We start from the raw sequence: 23,971 nt of genomic DNA, 5'->3' as shown, positions 1-23,971 counted from the left end.
TCAACTCAGTCTAGGTGTGTTCATATGTTCGTTTATCTCATTTACTGCAACAGAAGTTTTATAAGGTGGGTATTATTCTTCCCTTGCTATAGTCAAGGAAGCTAAGATTTATTCATGTGCATTAATACTAGTATATGGGTAAAAGTACAATAATTTGAAACCAGATCTCTTAACTTCAAATCTGGTGAGATGCATCAGCTCCGCTCAGTTTAGTCACTCAGTCACATCCAACTCTTTGCAACCCCATGAATCGCAGCATGCCAGGCCTCCCTGTCCATCACCAACTCCCGGAGTTTACTCAAACTCATGTCCATCGAGTCAGTGATGCCATCCAGCCATCTCATCCTCAAAGACAGCAGAGATAACATGGACTTGAGAATCACACCTTTATTTGAATCCTGACTCTATCTTACTAGCTATGTGGCTTGCAGAAGATTAGCTGGTCTGAGTCTCAATTTTATCATCTGAGAAAATGCGATAAAAATATTTATCTCCTAAAGGATTAGATTCTATATATAAATAGATAAGCCCAGTCATAGCACCCAAGAATTGCTTAATAATTCTTAATTCACTTTTTTCCTCCTTAGTTTCTGATTTTATCTGATATTTATTTGCAACATATATGAAGTGAAGTGAAAGTTGTTCAGTCATGTCCAACTCTTTGCAACACCTTGGACTTTACAGTCCATGTAATTCTCCAGGCCAGAATACTGGAGTGGTAGCCATTCCCTTCTCCAGGGCATCTTCCCAACCCAGGGATCAAACCAAGGTCTCCTGCATTGCAGGCAGATTCTTTACCAGCTGAGCCACCAAGGAAGCCCTTGCAATGTATATATGAGTCATTAAATTACTTATTGTTATCTAATGATATCTAAAACTTTTTATTTGTAAATTTAGTTTTTCTCACATTAAAAATGATATATTTTCATACATTAATCTCTTTCTGAATAGTAGAAAAGCACATTTTACTAATTAAAGGCACAAAATTTTAAAGAGAAATTATGAACAAGGTTTGGAAACTCATGTACATATTTATTTAACACCATTCATATCTTTAAGAAGGCTTTTGGAAACTTATTTAGAAAGCTGGAAAGTCTTTGAATACCAAGTGGTTTAACAGGAATTTTTTAATGAGTTAAGTGTAAAGGAATCAAAAACATATGAATTCTATTTTCTGTAAATAACACATGGTTTTGAAAACTGAAAATGTACTTGGAAAAAAATATCTCCTGTGCACAATTAAATTAAAACTCTTAAAGATAATGCTCCTCCAAATGAGGCAAGCTCCACTAAGATACTAGAGTATTGTCACTTGAAGTTCTGTCTGTCTAGAAGGAAAATACTGACCACAGCATATCTGACATGTTTGATTTTGTAGAGATAAAATCACTTTAGAGTGGTGTCCAAGGCTACATCTGATGAGATTAATTTTCATTTTCATAACAGGTAGAATTAATCATTTTCTTCTGGTGCAAGAGAGAAAATAATTGTTTTCATTGGCATAAATAGCTCATATGGGAGCAACTCTGGGATCTTGGACAAGAGAATAGCGGGGGTGGGAGTGAGTGAAATATTGTTGGTGAAATGTAGTACTACAATTTCCCAAGTATAATAATTTATTTTGTCAGAAAGGCAGGAAAACTAACTAGCTAAATTTTCATCAGAATATTAAAACCTTTTACTAACACATACCAAGTAATAAAACTGTCTCCAAATATTTCAGCTACTTTGTGCCTATAACTTCTTGTCTGTCTCTCTTTTCTAAGAAGGAAATAGCTACTACATTTGAGATCTAGATGAGGCAATCATAATTTTAACATCACCATCTTGGTTGGAAGCATCCAGTTTCTTCTTTTCGTATTCAGAAAAGTTTCTACTCATTTGAAGTAGTGGACATTGCCTTTATTATAAGTTTCAGTTTTCCTCTCCCCTAAGTTGGTAACCTCAGATATGCAGATGACACCACCCTTACGGCAGAAAGTGAAGAGGAACTAAAAAGCCTCTTGATGACAGTGAAAGCGGAGAGTGAAAAAGTTGGCTTAAAGCTCAACATTCAGAAAACTAAGATCATGGCATCTGGTCCCATCACTTCATGGGAAATAGATGGGGAAACAGTGGAAACAGTGTCAGACTTTATTTTTTGGGGCTCCAAAATCACTGCAGATGGTGACTGCAGCCATGAAATTAAAAGACGTTTACTCCTTGGAAGGAAAGTGATGACCAACCTAGCTAGCATATTCAAAAGCAGAGACGTTACTTTGCCAACAAAGGTCTGTCTAGTCAAAGCTATGGTTTTTCCTGTGGTCATGTATGGATGTGAGAGTTGGACTGTGAAGAAGGCTGAGCACTGAAGAATTGATGCTTTTGAACTGTGGTTTAGAGAAGACTCTTGAGAGTCCCTTGGACTACAAGGAGATCCAAACAGTCCATTCAGAAGGAGATCAGTCCTGGGATTTCTTTGGAAGGAATGATGCTAAAGCTGAAACTCCAGTACTTTGGCCACCTTATGCGAAGAGTTGACTCATTGGAAAAGACTCTGATGCTGGGAGGGATTGGGGGCAGGAGGAGAAGGGGACAACAGAGGATGAGATGGCTGGATGGCATCACTGACTCGATGGACGTGAGTCTGGGTGGACTCCAGGAGTTGGTGATGGACAGGGAGGCCTGGCATGCTGCGATTCATGGGGTCGCAAAGAGTCGGACACGACTGAGCGACTGAACTGAACTGAAGATGGCAAAACTGACTATGATTTTTTGGTTATATAATGAAAAAAAAGCAGATAAAATCACTTTAGAATAAAGCATATGTTTGTGCAGTAAGTAGGCACTAATATATGACCAAATGGACACTAGTTAATAAAGTATAGAAGCCTTGAAAGAAGGAGACATAGAGATCAATGAAACAGAATTCAAAGTTCAGAGATAAACCCTCACATTTATGGTCAATTGATTTTCAACAAGTGTGCCAAGACAATTCAATGAGAAAGGAAGTCATTTCAAAAAAAAGATGTTGGGACAACTAGGTATCCACATGCAAAAAAATATAGTTGGACCCTTACCTTATAACATGTACAAAATTTAACTCAGAATAGATCAAAAGGATAAATGGATGAAGATCAGCTTGAAAATCAAAGCCTAATTGCCCTTAGCCATCCAAGAGCTCTGATGGAGATGTACAATAAGATTCATCTTGTTTTCATGCCTGCTCACACAATATCCATTTTTCAGTCCATGGATCAAAGAGTAATTTCAACTTTTGAATCTTGTTCTTTAAGAAATACATTTTGTAAGACTATTGCTTCCATTGCATTTCCTCTGGTGGATCTTTGCAAAGTAAATTGAAAACCTGGAAAATATTCACCATCCTAGATGCTATTAAGAACATTCGTGATTCATGGGAAGAGGTTTAAATATCAAAATATGCAGGAGTTTGGAATAAGTTGATTCCAACCCTCTTGGATGACTTTGAGGGGTTCGAGACTTCAATGGAAGAAATAACCACAGATGTGGTAGAAACAGCAAGAGAACTAGAAATGGAGCTGAAGATGTGACTGAATTGCTGATATCTCATGATAAAACTTAAATGGATGAGGAGCTGCTTCTTATGGATGATCAAAGCAAGTGGTTTCTTGAGATGGAAACTCCTCCCAGTAAAGAAGCTGTGAAGATTGTTGAAATGACAAGATATGCTTTAGAGTTTTGCATAAACCCCATTGATAAGGCAGTGGCAGTGTTTGGAAGAACTGAATCCAATTTTGAAAGAATTTCTACTGTGGGTAAAATGCTACCAAATAGCACTGCATGCAAGAGAACTGTTCCTAAAAAGAAGAGTCAATTAACACCACAAACTTCATTGTTGTCTTATTCTAAGAAATTGCCACAGCCACCCCAGCCTTCAGCAACCACCACCCTGATGAGTCAGCAGCCACCAACATTGATGTAAGAGCCTCCACCAGCAAAAAGATCACAACCCATTAAAGCCTCAGATGCTTGTTAGCATTTTTTAAACAATAAAGTAGTTTTTAACTAAGGTATGTACATTGTGTTTTTAGACATAATACTATTATACATTTACAGTGTGAAGACAACTTTTTTTTTATTATTGAAGTACAGTTGATTTCTTTACCATCTGAGCCATCAGCTTCCCAGGTAGCTCACCTGGTAAAGAATCTGCCTGCAATGCAAGAGACGCTGGTTTGATTCATGGGTCAGAAAGTTCCCCTGGAGGAGGACATGGCAACCCAGTCCAGTATTCTTGCCTGGAGAATCCCTATGGACAGAGGAGCCTAGTGGGCTATAGTCCATGGCGTCACAAAGAGTTGGACATGACTGAGCGACTAAGCACAGCACAGTCGGTTTACAATCTTGTGTTAGTTTCTGCTCTAAAGCAAGGTGATTCAGTTATACAAATACACACATATTCTTTTTCATATTGTTTTGCATTATGTTTCATTCAGTTCAGTTCAGTTGCTCAGTCATGTCCGACTCTTTTCAACCCCATGAATCGCAGCACGCCAGGCCTCCCTGTCCATCACCAACTCCCAGAGTTCACTCAAACTCAACGTCCATCAAATCGGTGATACCATCCAGCCATCTCATTCTCTGTCGTCCCCTTCTCCTCCTGCCCCCAAACCCCACCCCCTACCCCCCAGCATCAGAGTCTTTTCCAGTGAGTCAACTCTTTGCATGAGGTGGCCAAAGTACTGGAGTTTCAACTTTAGCATCATTCCTTCCAAAGAACACCCAGGACTGATCTCCTTGAGAATGGACTGGTTGGATCTCCTCGAAGTCCAAGGGACTCTCAAGAGTCTTCTCCAACACCACAGTTCAAAAGCATCAATTCTTCGGTGCTCAGCTTCATTACAGGGTATTAAATATAGTTCCCTGTGCTATACAGCAGGACCTTGTTGCTTATCTTATATGTAGTAGTTTGTATCTGCTAATGCCAGACTCTTAATTTATCCTTCTTTTACTTTCACTGAAAGTGAAAGTGTTAGTCATTCAATGGGGTCTGACTCTTTGCAATCCTATGGACTATAGCCTGCCAGGCTCCTCTGTCCATGGGCTTCTCCAGGCAAGAATACTGGAGTGGGTTGCCATTTTCTTCTTCATTTACTTGCACTAGGAAACCAAAAGAGTTCATGTGACTAGCCTTATTGCAATATTTGCTTTATTGCAGTGTTCTTGACCCAAATCTGCAATATCTCCAAAGTATGCCTATATATTCATACACTGCAATATTATTTGGCAATAAAAAGAAATGAAGTACTGATACATGCTACAACATGGATAAACCTTGAAAAGAAGGTCTATCTCTGTGTGTGTCTCTCTCAATCTCTCGATCTCTCAATCTCTGCTACAAGCAGCATTTCCAGCAGGGATAGAATGGCTGCAGCTCTGCCATATGGTATCACTGTGGATCCAGCTTCTTCTGGTGATCATGACCTCTCCTTTTGTCCTGCCAGCCTAGAAAAGGCAGCAGCTCCCCACAGTTGTTAATCTCTGGGTCACCCCACCTTCTGTTTGGCTAATCACTTCTTACATCAGTTGTATAAACAATTCCTTACATTAAATCCCCTCTGTTTTAAATGATTTTCTGCCTGGGTGAGCCGGGACTGATGCAGAGGGAGGTGGTGGATTAGCAAGAAGTGTTGGAATGAGGGCATATTTTGAGGCAGAAATTACAGGATTGAGGAGGGATTGGATATGGGGTATGAGAGAAGAGTTTAAAAATCAAAACAGAACATTTCCTGGCAACCTTCCCAATAAAGTGCTTCTCAGTCTTAGAAAAACTGCTGCTGCTGCTAAGTTCCTTCAGTCGTGTCCGACTCTGTGTGACCCCATAGATGGCAGCCCACTAGGCTCCCCCGTCCCTGGGATTCTCCAGGCAAGAACACTGGAGTGGGTTGCTATTTCCTTCTCCAATGCATGAAAGTGAAAAGTGAAAGGGAAGTCGCTCAGTCGTGTCCGACTCTTCGAGACCCCATGAACTGCAGGCTACCAGGCTCCTCCATCCATGGGATTTTCCAGGCAAGAGTACTGGAGTGGGGTGCCATTGCCTTCTCTGTTAGAAAAACTACACCATCATATACCCAATATCAAAGCAAATCTAAGTCTCAGCCTTAATTCATTGGATTCTTCCTCCAAGTCATCATAAAGTTTTATTCCAGCTTTTGTGACATGTGGGGACTTGCCTGGAATTATAAATATCTATGTGCATACCTCATCATACCTAATAAAAAACCTTAGAGTAGAAATAGAGCCAAATTCAGGCATCATTGCTAATTTCAGAAATTTCAGTGAACTTCACTAATACTGTGCTTTGAGAAAGAAACCAGATTCTGTAGCTAAATTAGACAACCTGTCCCCTGGACTATGGCCAAGACAGTCTCAGGGAGAGTAGGGAAGTACAGCAACCCAGGTTTTGCTACATCACAAAATGCTGTTGCTGAAGCCAGACCACTTTCAGATAAGGCTGAAACATGGGAGCTAAGGCATGCTTGAGAGGTCCTAGGAAAGTGGAAATTGATCACCAGTTATAAGGACTGAGGTCAGAAAGTTTCTATTTCCGTTTATTTGAGACTACTGAGAATGACAGTCCCTTGGACTGCAAGGAGATCCAACCAGTCCATCCTAAACGAGATCAGTCCTGGGTGTTCATTGGAAGGACTGATGCTGAAGCTGAAACTCCAATACTTTGGCCACCTGATGTGAAGAGCTGAGTCATTGGAAAAGACCCTGATGCTGGGAAAGATTGAGGGCAGGAGGAGAAGGGGATGACAGAGGATGAGATGGTTGGATGGCATCACTGACTCAATGGACATGAGTTTGAGTGAACTCTGGGAGTTGGTGATGGACAGGGAGGCCTGGTGTGCTGCGGTTCACGGGGTCACAAAGAGTCGGACACGACTGAGCAACTGAACTGAATTGCACCAAGAATGAAGACAATCTTTGGGAAGGACAAAGACTTCTCTGTTTATTAGCTGTGTGACCTAGGATAATGTTGTTAACCTCTCTGAGCTTCAGTTTGCTATCTATCAAAAACAAGGAAAGCATTACCTACCTTGCAAGACTGTTGTATTAAGTCATGGCATAGGCCTTAGAACATAGCACAAAGTATGCATTCATATTTCTTTTCTTCTCTTCCCTTTTGCTTCTCCCATGTGAGTAGCATTGTAGAGTAGATTAACTATAACTATATCTGTAACTTTAGTATACTCTCAGTTAATAACTGTTAATCTTTAATAAGGAGTGTTGGGAAAAACTGGACAGCCACATGCAAAAGAATGAATCTGAACCACTGTCTTACATGATACACAAAAATTAACTCAAGCATATTAAAGACTTGACTATAAGACCTGAAAACATGAAATTCCTAGAAGAGAACAGAAAGCTCCTTGCTATTGGCAGGATTTGGGGGGGGTTGATAGAAAAGGAAAGGCAAAACTAAAAATAAACAAGTGGGACTACATCAAACTAAAAATTTTCTGCACAACAAAGGAAACCATCAACAAAATGAAAAGGCAACCAATGAAGTGGAAGAAAATATTTGCAAATGTATATGTCTAACAAGGGGTTAATCAAAAGTATATAAAAAACTTATATAATTTGATAACAGAAAAATAATCTGATTTTAAAGTGGGCAAAAGATCTGAAAAGACACTTTCCCAAAGAAGATATACGTATGGCACAGATAGATACATGAAAATATGCTCAACATCACTAATTATCAGGTAAATGAAAATATCATAATGATATCCTCTCACACCTGTTAGAGTGGCTCTGATCAAAAAGATAAGAAATAACAAGTGTTAGAGAGGATCTAGAGAAAAGGGAACCCTTCTGCACTGTTGGTGGGACTGTAAATTGGTACAGCCACTATGGAAAACCGTATTGAGGTTCCTCAAAAATTTAAAAATAGAACCACCATTGGTCAGAATATTCCACTTCTGGGTATTTATCTGAAGAAAATAAAAAGCTAATTTGAAAAGATCTAGCACCCCCATATTCATTGCAGCATTATTTATAACAGCAGGACATGCAAGCAACCTAAGTGTACAGCAACAGATGAATGAATAAAAAATGTGGTGTATATATATATGTGTATACACACACACACACACACACACACACATTATTTGGAATACCTGTCAGCCATAAAATAAAAAAGGAGAAAATCTTGCCATTTGCAACAATTTGGATGGGTCTTGAGGAACTTGCTAAGTGAAATGAGTCAGACAGAGAACAGCAAATACTCTATGATCTCATTGATATGTGAAGTCAAAAAGCAAAACCAAAACCAAAATAGGACAAACAAAAAAATGAGTCCATGGATATAGAGAATAGGTTGGTAGCTGCCTGAGGTAGGAGATGGGAGAAATGGGTGAAGGGGAAGGTACAAATTTCCAGTTATAAAATGAGTAAGTTATGGGAATGTGATATACTGCATTATGATTATAGTTAATGGTGCTATATTGCATATTTGAAAGTAACTAGGAGAGTGGATCTTGAAAGTTCTCATCACAAGAAAAAAAAATCAGTAATTATGTATGATGACAAATATTAACTGTACTTACTGTAGTGATCATTTTGCAGCATATACAAGTATCGAATCATTATGTTGTACATCTGAAATTAACACAATGGCATCCCACTCCAGTACTCTTGCCTGGAAAATCCCATGGACGGAGAGCCTGGTAGGCTGCAGTCCATGGGGTCGCTAAGAGTCGGACACGACTGAGCGACTTCACTTTCACGCATTGGAGAAGGAAATGGCAACCCACTCCAGTGTTCTTGCCTGGAGAATCCTAGGGACAGGGGAGCCTGGTGGGCTGCTGTCTATGGTGTCACACAGAGTCAGACACGACTGAAGTGACTTAGCAGCATATCAGTTATATAACAATTAAAAAATTTAAGTGTACAGTTCAATGATCTTTGGTATATTCAACAGAGCAATGCAACCACCATCACAGTAAATTGTAAAACATTTTCATTGCTCCCCAAAGAAACCTTGTTTCCTTTAGCAGTCACTCTCACCCTGTTCCCCACTATTCAGCCTTAAGCAATACTTTACCTTCTGTCTCTATGGATTTGCCTATTATGACATTCTATATAAATGGAAGCATACAATATATGGTCACTTGTGACTGGCTTCTTTCACTAAACATAATGCTTTCAAGGTTCTTGCAAGTTGTAGTATGCATCAATATTTCATTTCTTTTTATTGCCAAATGACATTTCATTCTGTGGCTATTCCACATTTTGTCCATTCTACCAGTTTGATACACATTTGAGTTTTTTTTCCATTTTTGCCTATTATCATTTCTCTTTTTCTTGAAATTAGTATTAAAATGGAATGACTAAAAGATAGACAAGAAGAAAAAAAGAATTGAATTCTGAAAATTATCTCAATTAGGTGAATGATGACTGAATAAAGGAGTTTCCAAACACGATATTCAGTATGGGCATGACTTCTGTTAAATAATCATTTCCAAAGCCACCACCATTAATGAAATGCCTTTCAAAATATCTTCTTATGGCAAGTATTTTTGTCTAAGTGCTTCTGTTTATGGGGTAAGAAATTGAAATGGTTGTCTTGGCAGTATAACCACAGTTGTTTAAGCCAAGGGATTAAGAGTACTTTTGAGAAGTAACAATGTGTTCTCTGTGGCTATGGAAATGATGGTAAATTTATACATAATATATGGATGATCCTATTATACCCTTATGAGAATGTCAATCAAAGCCACATTTCTGTCAGGAGATAGTTTCCAGTTCACAAAATGTATTTTTACATTAGAATCCTTGCTGGGCTTAGATCATATTGAATGTCCACATTTCCCTGTCAACATGTTTTTAAAACTCATTTCTAAAAATGAAAGGATTGATAATTCTGACTTAGAGCAACAACTCTCCATGCCAGCCATGGTAGGGGAAAGTTTAAATTTAATCCTAACATCACTCTGTATATAACATAAGTGCAGTTGATATTTCAAAATCCTAAGGTGGTATTCTTTTTGACTGAATTTAAACTTGTGAGGTATGGCCAATACTGCTTTGTAAGATATAAAAAGAACAGCAGCTAAGCCTAAATAGAACAGAGGTATGCTCCAGAAAGAACAATAAAGTCAACGGACTTATGTGGAATGCAAGCCTTAAAAATTTCATAAAATCAGGAAGGAAAGCAAGAATTTACCTATAGACATTTAAAAAGATTTTGCCATCTCACCAGAAAGTGCTCATATACTAAACTTTAGGTTTGGTTCACATACAGATATGTTTATATAATTTTAACTATTAATAAAATATGAATAACAAATGACTTGCATTCTTTTTACACAAGTCCAGCAAGATCAAATTGTTAAGTGGCAATGTTTATCTTGGTGTTCCAATATTTATCTTGGGTGTTCCTTAATGTTCATTTCCTCTGTTTCCTTTACCAGGGTTCCTTCCTCTAAAAACAATATTTTGAAAAATGTAATTTACACAAAGAAGTTAATGAAAACTTTCTTATTTTCAAAGAAATATAGGCATTTAAAAAGAGGCCATAATAACACAAAGTAATAAATTGTTATTTATAAAATTTCAGGGCTTCCCTGGTGGCTCAGACAATAAAGAATCTTTTTGCAATGCAGAAGACCCAGGTCCAATCCCCGGATTGGGAAGATCCTCCAGAGAAGAGAATGGCTACCCACTCCTGTATTTTTGCCTGGAGAATTCCATGGACAGAGGAACCTGGCAGGCAACAGTCCATGGGGTTGCAAAGAATTGGACATGACTGAGCAATTAAGCACATGCGATGAAATTTCACAGTGTATATAGACCACAGGTATATTTCAGAGCCTTCCTGAATCTAAGCTATTTTTTCCATAGTAAAGCAGCCCTTAGTAGTCCACAGACATAAAAAACTGACTTGCAGAGCTGCATGGTGAGTGTATTTAGCTGAAGGAACGGGAGTTCTTAGATCACAATCTCAGTATCAGTTAAGAACAGCTGTTTTTCTTCAAATCTGAAACTTACGGGAATGATTGGGTGATAGAAAAGAAATCGATGGTCCTGATCATAGAATCAAAAGATATAAAGATGTTGTATATAACATACACAAGTAGAAATGATCAATTTCAGATCTCCTTCTGTGAGTGGTGCTTCCTGTTTTGCCTTCTCAACATAATGCTGTCAATTGCAAATGTGAGCTGGGTTTCCTTGCTTCAAAAATCCATAAGAATACCTGAAATTGTTCTTTAACTTGGAAGTTCACAAACCCAGTAAAGCATTTACTTGAGAATGATTGATCCTAAACTATGGAAGAATTGGATACAGATTTTCAGTTTGAAAACAGTGGAATAAAGCTGTCATTTCCTCTTTCCCCTCTAGGAAATCACATTGAGGGAGAATGAGAGGGAAATACAAGCTAGGATGCATATGAAATCCTAAGCCACAAATAGACTGAAGGAATGCCAAACAGTGAAGATCAAACAGGATGTGGGAGGAAGCAGAAGGGGATGCCTGTGAATGCAAATCCCTGAGAGACCTGGCACTACCCCAAGATGAGGAGCATGCCTAAAATGAAGAACCAAAATCCTCATGTGTCCCAACTGGGACAAGGTGTGTGGAACAGTGACAGAAGCATCCGTGTACTAGTTTGATTCTGAGAAGCAGAGCTAACAGGACTCAACAAGGACTAATAGGATGAGCCATATTTTAAGAAACAGTCTATTGGTGAGGCAGCAGATTAGAAAAAATTCTGAATGCTATGAGTCTTACAAGCTGTCTATTTCTTTGGCCAGGAAGAGGTAAGAATTAAACAGACTCACTCTTAACTACCAGCTCTACAGAGAATGCTGGAAGCCTTGGACACAATTCTAGCCTCCCTAATATATAAAACATTTACAAATAGCTGGTCAAGGAAAATCCCACTTAATCCACATGAGAAATCAAAAATAAACATTTTAGAATGTATATAAAAGTATTACAAGAAAAGAGAAAAGGAACAAGAAAACAAATGCCAATGAATACTGATCAAGGCAGTATTTTCATGAAACAGAATAAAAATTTGATCACATATTTGCCATGGACTTAAACAGTTAATAAAGCAATTAATCTGTAAAACAAGAATCCAGATATACATACAATATATTTAAAAGCCTTAAAAGGAAGAGAAAGAAATTCAATTATGTCTAAAGCTGGTTCTTTGAAAAGATAACCAGCTTTAGACATAATTGAATTCCCTAGCCAGGCTAACTCAGAGAAGGCAATGGCAACCCACTCCAGTACTCTTGCCTGGAGAATTCCATGGATGGAGGAGACTGGTAGGCTATAGTCCATGGGGTCGCTAAGAGTTGGATACAACTGAGTGACTTCACTTTCACTTTTCACTTTCATGCATTGGAGAAGGAAATGGCAACGCATTCCAGTATTCTTGCCTGGAGAATTCCAGGGACAGAGGAGCCTGTTGGGCTGCCGTCTATGGGGTCGCACAGAGTCGGACATGACTGACACGACTTAGCAGCAGCAGCAGCAACCGGGCTAATGATGAAAAAGAGAGGCCACAAATAACTAATTTCAGAAATAAAAGAGGTGACATCACTACAGATTCCACAGACATTAAAAAGACAATAAAAGAAATGTGATAGTATTATGAAATCTATTTAAGTTTTTTTTTTTTACAATCACTTTTTATTGCTGTTATAAACCTCTGCCTCTCCATTGGCCTTCTTCAGTTCTGTGGAGTTTTCCTTTTTTTTCTTCCTTTTTCTTTTCTTTTTTTAACTTATTATTTTTTCTACATTTATTCCTTTGTTTGCTTTTCCTATTCTCCTTTCCCCCTTGCAGTTAATCTTTAATATATGTAAATCTTCTTTATCTACCTCTATTTAACTTTGTGTTTCTATTCTTTCTTTTCTTTCTTTCCTTTCTATTTCTCACCATATTTGTTAGTTTTGTTTTCATTGCTTTATTCCCCAGTTGGCACCTTGCTTTAGTTTTGTTTTCCAGTTTGTGCTTTAGTTAGTTTTGTTCATAACTGGTGGATATCATTTTTGGTTTCCTTTCTTTGCCAGGTCAATCTATTGTACTTTATTTTTGTTGGACTGTTTTGATTTTGCTTATGGGTATTTATGTATATGTGCATATTCCATTATTTTAATTATTATTTTCCTGATTTTGTAATTGCCACTTGTCTGGGTTTCATCTTTGGTTTCTTGGTTTTGGGTATTTGTTTTAATCCCATTTAATGCCATAACAAACCACCTTTGGAATCTCCATTCCTGGCCAGAGATCAAGCCTGAGCCTTTGGAGTGGGAGTGCTGACTCCAAGACACTAGACTACCAGAGAACTCCTAACCCTAGGGATTATCAGATAGTGAGAACTCCCACAAAGGCAACCACTTGTTTACATGACCCAGCATCACCCAACTGCCAGTAGCACCCTGTACAGGAAGCCTCATCCAAACAACAAACAAGACAAAAATACAAACCCAATCATCAGCAGACAGGATTACCACCTCAGTCAGCCCTGCCCATCAGAGGGAGAAAAAAAAACAAACCTCACCTCCTCCCACCAGAATGCAAGCATAAATCTTACCCTACATGAAACTTATACAAACCACTGGACCAAACTTACAGGGGCAGAACCCAAAAGGAAGAAAGAATTCAACCTTGAAGCCAGGGAAAAGGAGACCTCAAACACAGTAAGTTAAGAAAAATAATGAAAAGGCAGAGAAATACTGTACAAATAAAGGAACAAACTAGAAACACACAAATCTAAATAAATGAAGAGGAAATAGGCAAACTACCTGAAAAAGAATTCAGAATAATGATAGTAAAGGTGATCAAAAACCTTGAAAATAGAATGGAGCAAATGCAAGAATCAATTAACAACAAAGACCTAGAAGAATTAAAAATAAGCATGCAGAGACAAACAACACAATTACCGAAATTAAAAATACTCTAGAAGAAATCAATAGCAGAATATCTGAAGAAGAAGAACAGATCAGTGAGCAGGAAGATAAAATGGTTAAAATAACTGCTGAAGAGAAGAATAAAGTAAAAAGAATGAAAAGAACTGAGGACAGTCTCAGAGACCTCTGGGACAATATTAAATGTACCAACATTGAAATTATAGGAGTCCCAGAAGAATAAGAGAAAAAGAAAGGGTATGAGAAAATTTTTGAAGAGATTATAGTTGAAAATTTCCCCAACATGGAAAAGGAAATAGTAAATCAAGTCCAAAAGGTGCAAAGAGTCCCATCCAAGATAAACCCAAGGAGAAACACACCAAGACACATACTAATCAAACTAACAAAGATTAAACACAAAGAAAGAATATTAAAAGCATCAAGGGAAAAGCAACAAGTAACATACAAGGGAAACCCCATACGTTTAACAGCTGATCTTGCAGCAGAAATTCTGCAGGCCAGAAGGGGATGGCAGAATATATTTAAAGTACTGAAAGGGAAAAATCTACAACCAAGATTACTCTACCTGGCAAGGATCTCATTCAAAATTGATGGAGAAATCAAAAGCATTACAGACAAGCAAAAGTTAAGAGAATTCAATACCACCAAACCAGCTTTACAATAAACATTAAAGGAACTTATATAGTGAAAATACAAGAGAAGAAAAAGATCTACAAAAACAAACCCCAAACAATTAAGAAAATGGCAATAAGAACATATATATCAATAATTACTTTACTTGTAAATGGATTAAAAGCTCCAACCTAAAGACACAGACTGACTGAATGGATATAAAAACAAGACCCATATATTTGCTGCCTACAAGAAACCCACTTCAGACCTAAAGACATGTATAAACTGAAAGTGAGAGGATGGGAAAATATATTACATGCAAATGGAAAGCAAAAGAAAGCGGGAGTAGCAATCCTCATATAAGACAAAATAGACCTTAAAGAATATTACAAGAGATAAGGAAGGACACTACATAATGATCAAGGGATCAATACAAGAAGAAGAATAACTACTGTAAATATCTATGCACCCAATATAGGAGCACCTCAATACATATCATAAACACTAAAAGACATAAAGGGAGAAATTGACAGTAACACACTAATAGTAGGAGACTTTAACACCTCACTCACACCAATGGACAGATCATCAAAACATAAAATTAATAAGGAAACAAAAGTCTTAAATGATATATTAGATGAGATGGATCTCATTGATAAGTTCAGGACTTCCATCCAAATGCAGAAGAATACACCTTCTCAAGTGCACATGGAACATTCTCCAGGATAGGCCACATCTTTGATCACAAATCAAACCTCAGTAAATTTAAGAAAATTGAAATTGTATCAAGCATCTTTTCTGACCACAAGGCTATGAAACTAGACATCAATTACAAGAAAAAAATGTAAAAAACACAAACACATGGAGAATAAACAATACATTTCTAAATAAGGAACAGGTTGCTGGAGAAACCAAAAGGAACATCAAAAAATTCCTGGAAACAAATGACAATGAAAATGCTACAACTCAAAACCTATGGGATGCAGCAAAAGCAGTTCTAAGAGGGAAGATCATAGCAATATAATCCTATCTCAAAAAACAAGAAAACATCAAATAGACAACCTAACTTTACACCTAAAACAACTGGAAAAAGAAGAATGAAAAAAAAAAATACCCAAGATTAGCAGAAGGAAAGAAATCATAAAGATCAGGGCAGAAATAAATGAAAAAGAAATGAAAGAAACAATAGTAAAGATTAATAAAACTAAAAGCTAGTTCTTTGAGAAAATAAACAAAATTAACAAACTTTTAGTCAAACTCATCAAGAAAAAAAGAGAGAAGAATCAAATCAAAATTAGATCAAAATTAGAAGAAGCAAATCAAAATTAGAAGAATCAAACAAAATTAGAAATGAAAAAGGAGAGGTTACAACAGACAATGAAGAAATACAAAGGATTATAAGAGACTTTTATGAACAACTATATGGCAATAAAATGGATAACCTGAAATAAATGGACAGGTTCTTAGAAAAGTTCAATCTTCCAAGACTGAACCAGGAAGAAATAGAAATTATGAACAACCAATTACAAGCACTGAAATTGAAGCTATGATAAAAAAAATCTCCCAAAAAACAAAAGCCCAGGACCAGATGGCTTCACAAGAGAATTACATCAGACATTTAGAGAAGCGCTAACGCCTATCCTTCTATAACTCTTTCATAGACATGATTGTCTATGAAGAAAATCCAAAAGAAATGATAAAAAAAACTTCTGGAACTAAAGAATGACTACAACAAAGTTGTAAGATACAAAATTAACGTACAAAAGTTAATTTCTTTCCTATATACTAGCAATGAAAAAGTGGAATTTGAAATTAAAAACACAATACTATTTACACTAGCACTCCAAAAAGCAAAATACTTAGGTATAAAACTAATAAAATAGGTATAAGATCTACTTGAAGTCAACTATTAAAAACTCTTATGAATAAAAACCAAAGAAAAACTAAATAAATAGAGAAATAATCCATGTTCAACATTGAGGAAGACTGAATACTGTCAAAATATCAGCTCTTCCCAACTTCATCTATGATCCAGTGAAATCCCAATCAAAATTACAACAAATTAGTTTCTGGATATTGACAAATGGGTCCTAATGTTCTTCTGGAGAGACAGAAAATTCAGGATAGTCATCACAATACTGAAGAAGAACAAAGTTGGAACACTGAAACTACCAGATTTCAAGAATTACTATAAAGCAACAGCAAACAAGACAGGGTGGTAATGGTGAAAGAACAAGTAGTTCAACAGAACAGACTAAAGAGCCCAGAAGTAAACATACATAAATACAGTCAACTGATCTTTGACAAAGGAACAAAGACAATACAATGGAGAAAAGCAGTCAATACCATCTCAACAGATGGTGTTGGGACCACTGGACTTCCACTTGAAAACAGTGAATCTAGACAAAGATTACCAAACATAAATTCAAAATGAATCATATACTTAGATATAAAATGCAAAACTATGAAATGGATATAAAAATAGAAGATACTATTTTTACTAAGAAACATCTAGGAGCAACCCTAGATAACCTTGGGCAGGATGATCTCTTTTTAGATACAACAAAGGCACAATTGATGAAAGAAACAATTGATAAACTAAATTTCATTAAAGTTTAAAACTTCTGCTCTATGAAAGACAAGATCAAGAGAGTAAGAAGACAAGTCACAGACTAAGTGAAAAATATTTTCAAAAGACATATCTGATAAAGAACTGTTATATAAAATACACAAAAGACTCTTAAACCTCAACAATAAGAAAATAATCTGATTTTAAAATATGCCAAATACCTTAACGGACACATCATGAAAGAAAATAAGCAGATGGCAAATATGCATATGAAAAGATTCATCACATCAGATGTCATTGAGGAATGCAAATTAAAACAATGAGATACCACTACAAACCTATTAGAATGGTCAAAATCCAGAACACTGATGACACCAAGTGTTGGCAAGAATGTGGAGCAAAGGAATTCTCATTTATTGTTGACTGGAAAGCAAAATGGTATGACTACTTTGGAAGATAGTTTGACAGTTTCTTATAAAACTAAACAATCAAGCAATTATGTTCCTTGGTGTTTACCCAAATGAAATGAACACATATGTCTACACAAACACCTGCACAAGGATATTTATAGTAGCTGTGCTAATATTGCAAGAACTTTAGAAGAAACCAAGATGTATCTCAGTAGGTGAATGGTTAAATAAACTGTAGTACATATAGACAAAGGAATAGCACTGAAAAGAATGAGCTATCAAGCCATAAAAGGAAATGGAGGAAACTTAAATGCATATTACTAAGGGAAGGACTGATGTTGAAGCTGAAACTCCAATACTTTGGCCACCTGATGCGAAGAGCTGATTCATTAGAAAAGACCCTGATACTGGAAAAAATTGAAGGCAGGAGGAGAAGGGGATGACAGAGGATGAGATGGTTGGATAGCATCGCCGACTTGATGGACATAAGTTTGAGTAAACTCTGGGAGGTGGTGATGGACAGGAAGGCCTGGCATGATGCAGTCCAGGAGGAGAAGGGGATGACAGAGGATGAGATGGTTGGATAGCATCACCGACTCAATGGACATGAGTTTGAGTAAACTCCAGGAGTTGGTGATGGACAGGAAGGCCTGGCATGATGCAGTCCATGGGGTCGCAGAGTCGGACATGACTGAGTGACTGAACTGACTGATTGACTAAAGTGAAGGAAGCAAAGGCTACATGTTGTATAATTCCCCTTGGACTTCAAGGATCAAACCAGTTAATCCTAAAGGAAATCAGTTTTGAATATTCATTGGAAGGACTGATGCTGAAGCTGAAGCTCCAATACTTTGTCCACCTGATGCGAAGAACTGACTCATTAGAAAAGACCAGTATCATACTGGAAAAAATTGAAGGCAGGAGGAGAAGGGGATGACAGAGGATGAGATGGTTGGATAGCATCACCGACTTGATGGACATAAGTTTAAGTAAACTCTGGGAGATGGTGAAGGACAGGGAAGCCTGGTGTGTTGTAGTTCATGGGGTCACAAAGAGTCAGACACAACTGAGCGACTGAACTGATTGTATCATTCCAAGTATATGACATTCGGGAAGAAACACCTTGAAAGTGTTAATTGCTCAGTTTTGTCTGACTCTTCATGACCCCGTGGACTGTAGCCTGCCAGGCTCCTCTGTCCATGGCATTCTCCAGGCATGAATACTGGAGTGGATAATGATCCCTTCTCCAGGGAAACTTCCCCACCCAGAGATCAAACCTGGGTCTCCCACATTTCAGGCTGATTCTTTGCCATCTCAGCTACCAGGGAAGAGGATGCATAAGCAGAGCACAGATGATTTTTAGGGCAGTAAGAATACTCTGTATGATACCATAATGATGGATACGTGTTATTACAGTTGTCCAAGCCCATAGAATGTACAAAACCAAAAAGTGGAAGTGAAAGTTGCTCGGTCGTGTCCAACTCTTTGCAACCCAGTCCAGAATATTGGAGGGCGTAGCCTTTCCCTTCTCCAGGGAATTTTCCTAACTCAGGGATCGAACCCAGGTCTTCCACATTGCAGGTGGATTCTTTACCAGCTGAGCCACAAGGGAAACCCAATAATACTGGAATGAGTAGTCTATCCCTTCTCCAGCAGATCTTCCCAACCCAGGAATCAAGCCAGGGTCTCCTGCATTGCAGACAGATTCTTTACCAACTGAGCTATCAGGGAAGCCCTATATAAAACCAAGTGAACCCAAATGTAAACAAGTAATTATGATGTGTCAATGTAGGTTCATCAATTGAAACAATGTACCAGTAGTTGGGGATGTTGATAATGGGGAAGGTTATGCATGTGTGGGGACAGGGAATATGTGGGAAATCTCTGTGCCTTCCTTTTAACTTTGCTAGGAACCAAAAAGTGCCCCAAAAAAGAAAAAGTCTTTAAAAAATAGAAAGGAAGAAATTCTGACATAAGCTACAACATGGATGAATCTTGAAGACAGTTAGCTAAGCAAAAAAGTCACTCACAGAAAGAAAAACATTGTATAATTCCATTTATATGAAGTACCTATAATAATCTAATTCATAGAGACGGAAAGTAGAATGGTGGTTACCAGGGGCTGAGGGAGGGGGTTAGGACTGAGGAGTTAGTAATGAATGAGCACAGAGTTTCTGTTGGGGAAGACAAAAACTTCTGGAGATGAACGATGTTGACAGTTGCACAATAATGTGAATGTACACAAAGCGGTTAAGGGACTTCCCTGGTGGCCCAGTGGTTAAGAATCTGCCTTGTAGTGCAGGGCACATGGGTTCAATCCCTGGTCAGGGAACTAAGATCCCACATGCTGCATTGCAACTAAGCCTGGGTGCCACAACTACTGAGCCCACACACAACTAGAGTGCCAGCATACCACAGCAAAAGATCCTATGCAATGAAACGAAGATCCTGCCTGTTGCAACTAACAGCTGAGCAAGCCAAATAAATAAATAAAAATAAATGTACTTAAAAAAAAAGTAGTTAAAATGGTAAATATTATATTATATATATTTTACCACATTATTGTTTTAATTAACAAAGAGCAAAAGGCAGAGATACAAGATTCAGGAAGACAGAGAACAAAATGAATGAAATAGGATTTGGAAGATCTCTAGGAGGAATAGTGGCTTTAAAAACACAACAGAGACTTCCCTGACAGTCCAGTGTTTAAGACTCCACGCCTCCACTGCAGAGGTTAAAGATTTAATTCATAACTAAAATCCCATGTGCAGTGCAACCTAGCCAAAAAAAAGAATAGTAAAAACATCAGAAATGGAGTAGAGAATAGAAGAAGACCAGGACAGACCAGATATTGATGAGAATGCAAAAAGGAATTCAGGGCTTAATATGAGAAAAGCAAATAATATGGATGAAAATAAATACAATTTAAAATGATTAAATATAAAATGATATATATTGAAGACAAACAAGTGAGACCCAAGATACACTTATCTAATATCCCTACATCATGGATCAGAAAAAATATTGAATTATTGAAGAAAGGTTCATTTTGAAAGAGAATGTCAGGTCTCAGAAAAATATGACACATAGTGGTCAACAAAGATGGATCCTGATACAGTTGCTAATCTGTGACGATAAAGAAATAATCTTTGGGACAATCAGGTAAAAATAATGAGTCATCTATGAAAGGTAAAAACAAAACAGACTGACATCAGACTTCTCCACAATAATATCCAATTCCAAAAGACTGAAGAAATGCCTCTAAAATTATCAAGGAAAGAAACTGTGAGCCAAGAAGTTTATATCATCCAACTTTTTATTCAAATATAGGGGCAACAAATAATTTTAATATCCATTTATGCTGTGGAAATGGTGGGGAAATATCTACAATTCATATTACAAAGTACCATTTTTAATTTAGAAAAGATCTTTTTTTAAAAAGAACTATAGACACAAGAGCTACGTGCTAGCAATTTTAATGACTGAGATCACATGGAAAGTTTCTTGAAAAATATATTAAATTAAAAATAAATGTATCATATAATATTAGACTGAAGAAGAAATTAAAGCTTAAATAGTTCTGTAAATATTACATATATTGAAGAAGTTGTTTAAAATCTTCCCACAAACATGAGATTAGACAACATAAGTAGTTCAGTTCAGTTCAGTCGCTCAGTCATGTCTGACTCTTTGCCACCCCATGAATCGCAGCACGCCAGGCCTCCCTGTCCATCACCAACTCCCGGAGTTCACCCAAACTCGTGTGCATTGAGTCGGTGATGCCATCCAGCCATCTCATCCTCTGTCGTCCCCTTCTCCTCCTGCCCCCAATCCCTCCCAGCATCAGGGTCTTTTCCAATGAGTCAACTCTTCACATGAGGTGGCCTAAGTTTTGGAGTTTCAGCCTCAACATCAGTCCTTCCAATGAATACCCAGGACTGGTCCTTTAGGATGGACTGGTTGGATCTCCTTGCAGTCCAAGGGACTCTCAAGAGTCTTCTCTAACACCACAGTTCAAAAGCATCAATTCTTCAGCGCTCAGCTTTCTTCACAGTCCAACTCTCACACCCATACATGACCACTGGAAAAACCATAGCCTTGACTAGATGGACCTTTGTTGGCAATATAATATCTCTGCTTTTTAATGTGCTAGTTTTTATATGAGTAGTTAGACATATTTTTCTGGCAATAAGAAAATGGTCAGGGCTAATACATGTCAGTATGTTACTAGAGAACATGTAACATAGAAAAACAACTGTGAAAAGAATTGTGAAAACATTTAAATAAATCACAGTTCAGTTCAGTTCAGTTCAGTCACTCAGTCGTGTCCAACTCTTTGCAACCCCATGAATTGCAGCACGCCAGGCCTCCCTGTCCATCACCAACTCCCGGAGTTCACTCAGACTCACGTCCATCGAGTCAGTGATGCCATCCAGCCATCTCATCCTCTGTGGTAAAGTATATATTAACAAAAGTTATTGCTGTTCTGAAAGACTCGACTGGCAATTTGCCCAGCTTGGACTGCTCACATGCTGAAATGTTAGGGCTATCCTTTCAGGCACAGGGTCCCGTTGGACCAATCATAAACTACCCCTCACTTCTGCCAGGATGGAGAATACCTAGGTAGGTGGCATTTATGGAAATGAGTGAATTACAATGTAGAAAATAAGGAAATTGAGTGGAAGTGAGATATTTATAAACTTTTGGGTGTATGCAAGTTGTATTACCAAAGATTTGGAGATTTTGGGGGGAATATGAGAAAGGGAGAGCTATCGCATTTTCCTGTTTCTAGTATATATTACATACATTTTCAAAGCTCATCCCCATCTTTATTTTCAGTAGTGCTCACTCATTAATTAAGCATTATTTTTAAGTTTAGTGGCTGAACTAGCTGCACAGAGGGAGCTCAAGCATCTTCTTACATGTAAATATCTCTTCCTGCATCCAGTAGCAACATTGCAAAAAGTAACCTCACTGAACCACTTCAACAACTTTCAAAACAAACTTCAACCATTTACCTGGATATAAGCTATTGGACTGCAAGGAGATCCAACCAGTCCATTCTGGAGATCAGCCCTGGGATTTCTTTGGAAGGAATGATGCTAAAGCTGAAACTCCAGTACTTTGGCCACCTCATGCAAAGAGTTGACTCATTGGAAAAGACTCTGATGCTGGGAGGGATTGGGGGCAGGAGGAGAAGGGGACAACAGAGGATGAGATGGCTGGATGGCATCACTGACTCGATGGACGTGAGTCTGAGTAAACTCCGGGAGTTGGTGATGGACAGGGAGGCCTGGCGTGCTGCAATTCATGGGGTCGCAAAGAGTCGGACACGACTGAGCAACTGAACTGAACTGAACTGAAGCTATGGGCTGATTTGTCCAAATCAAATGTTGACCAATTAGATATATTCTCTCATTATGGCAGGAACTTCAGATTCATTTTGTCTTAAAGAGAAATGAATAAAAAGAAAAAGTAAAATTAAAAAAAAAAAAACCTTCAGATAAACCAGTAAATAAATGGGGATAAATGGGCAAATAATTTGAACAGTTTACATAAAAGGAAATATACATGGCTCTAAGACATATGAAAAAAATGTTTAATCTCATAATGAGAAAGGCAAAATAAAATTTAACTGAAATATCAGAGTTAACCCCATAGATTGGAAAAGATCACAAAGCTTGGTAACACTGCATTAATGAATGTGTTAAAGAGCCATTTTAATATATTGCTGATAGGAAAACAAATTACTATAACCTCTATGTACGGTAATTTAGCAACATTTATCAAAATTACAAAAACACATACTCAGGATCAGCAATTCTACCTGTAGGAATTTATCTTATACATTACTTACATATGTATAAAATAACATGCTGCTGCTACTGCTAAGTCGCTTCAGTCGTGTCCAACTCTGCGCAACTCCATAGACAGCAGCCCACCAGGCTCCCCCGTCCCTGGGATTCTCCAGGCAAGAACACTGGAGTGGGTTGCCATTTCCTTCTCCAATGCATGAAAGTGAAAAGTGAAAGTGAAGTCGCTTAGTCGTGTCCAACTCCTAGCAACCCCATGGACTGCAACCTACCAGGATCCTCCATCCATGGGATTTTCCAGGCAAGAGTACTGGAGTGGGGTGTCATTGCCTTCTCCGATATAATAACATACTACTCATTAAATCAATGTGGAGTTGATTAAATAAATTATGATACATCCATTCAATGGAATACTATGCTGCTGAAAACAGATGTGTAAAATTATTATTGACACAGAATTAATTCCAAGATATAATTTAGTGAAATTATATCTTCAGAGTATATGGGAAAGCTTCAGAGTATATGGGAAATTATCATTTGTATAAAAACTATATGTACATTTGTTTATATATACATTGAAGGATGTATAAGATATTGGTAATATCAGTTACCTCTGCGGAGGAGAACTACGTGACTGGATAAGAGTTAAAT

Source organism: Bos taurus, chromosome 10 (genome assembly GCF_002263795.3).
Source record: "Bos taurus isolate L1 Dominette 01449 registration number 42190680 breed Hereford chromosome 10, ARS-UCD2.0, whole genome shotgun sequence".
In the NCBI taxonomy this organism is placed as follows: domain Eukaryota; kingdom Metazoa; phylum Chordata; class Mammalia; order Artiodactyla; family Bovidae; genus Bos; species Bos taurus.
This window is presented reverse-complemented; position numbering follows the sequence as displayed.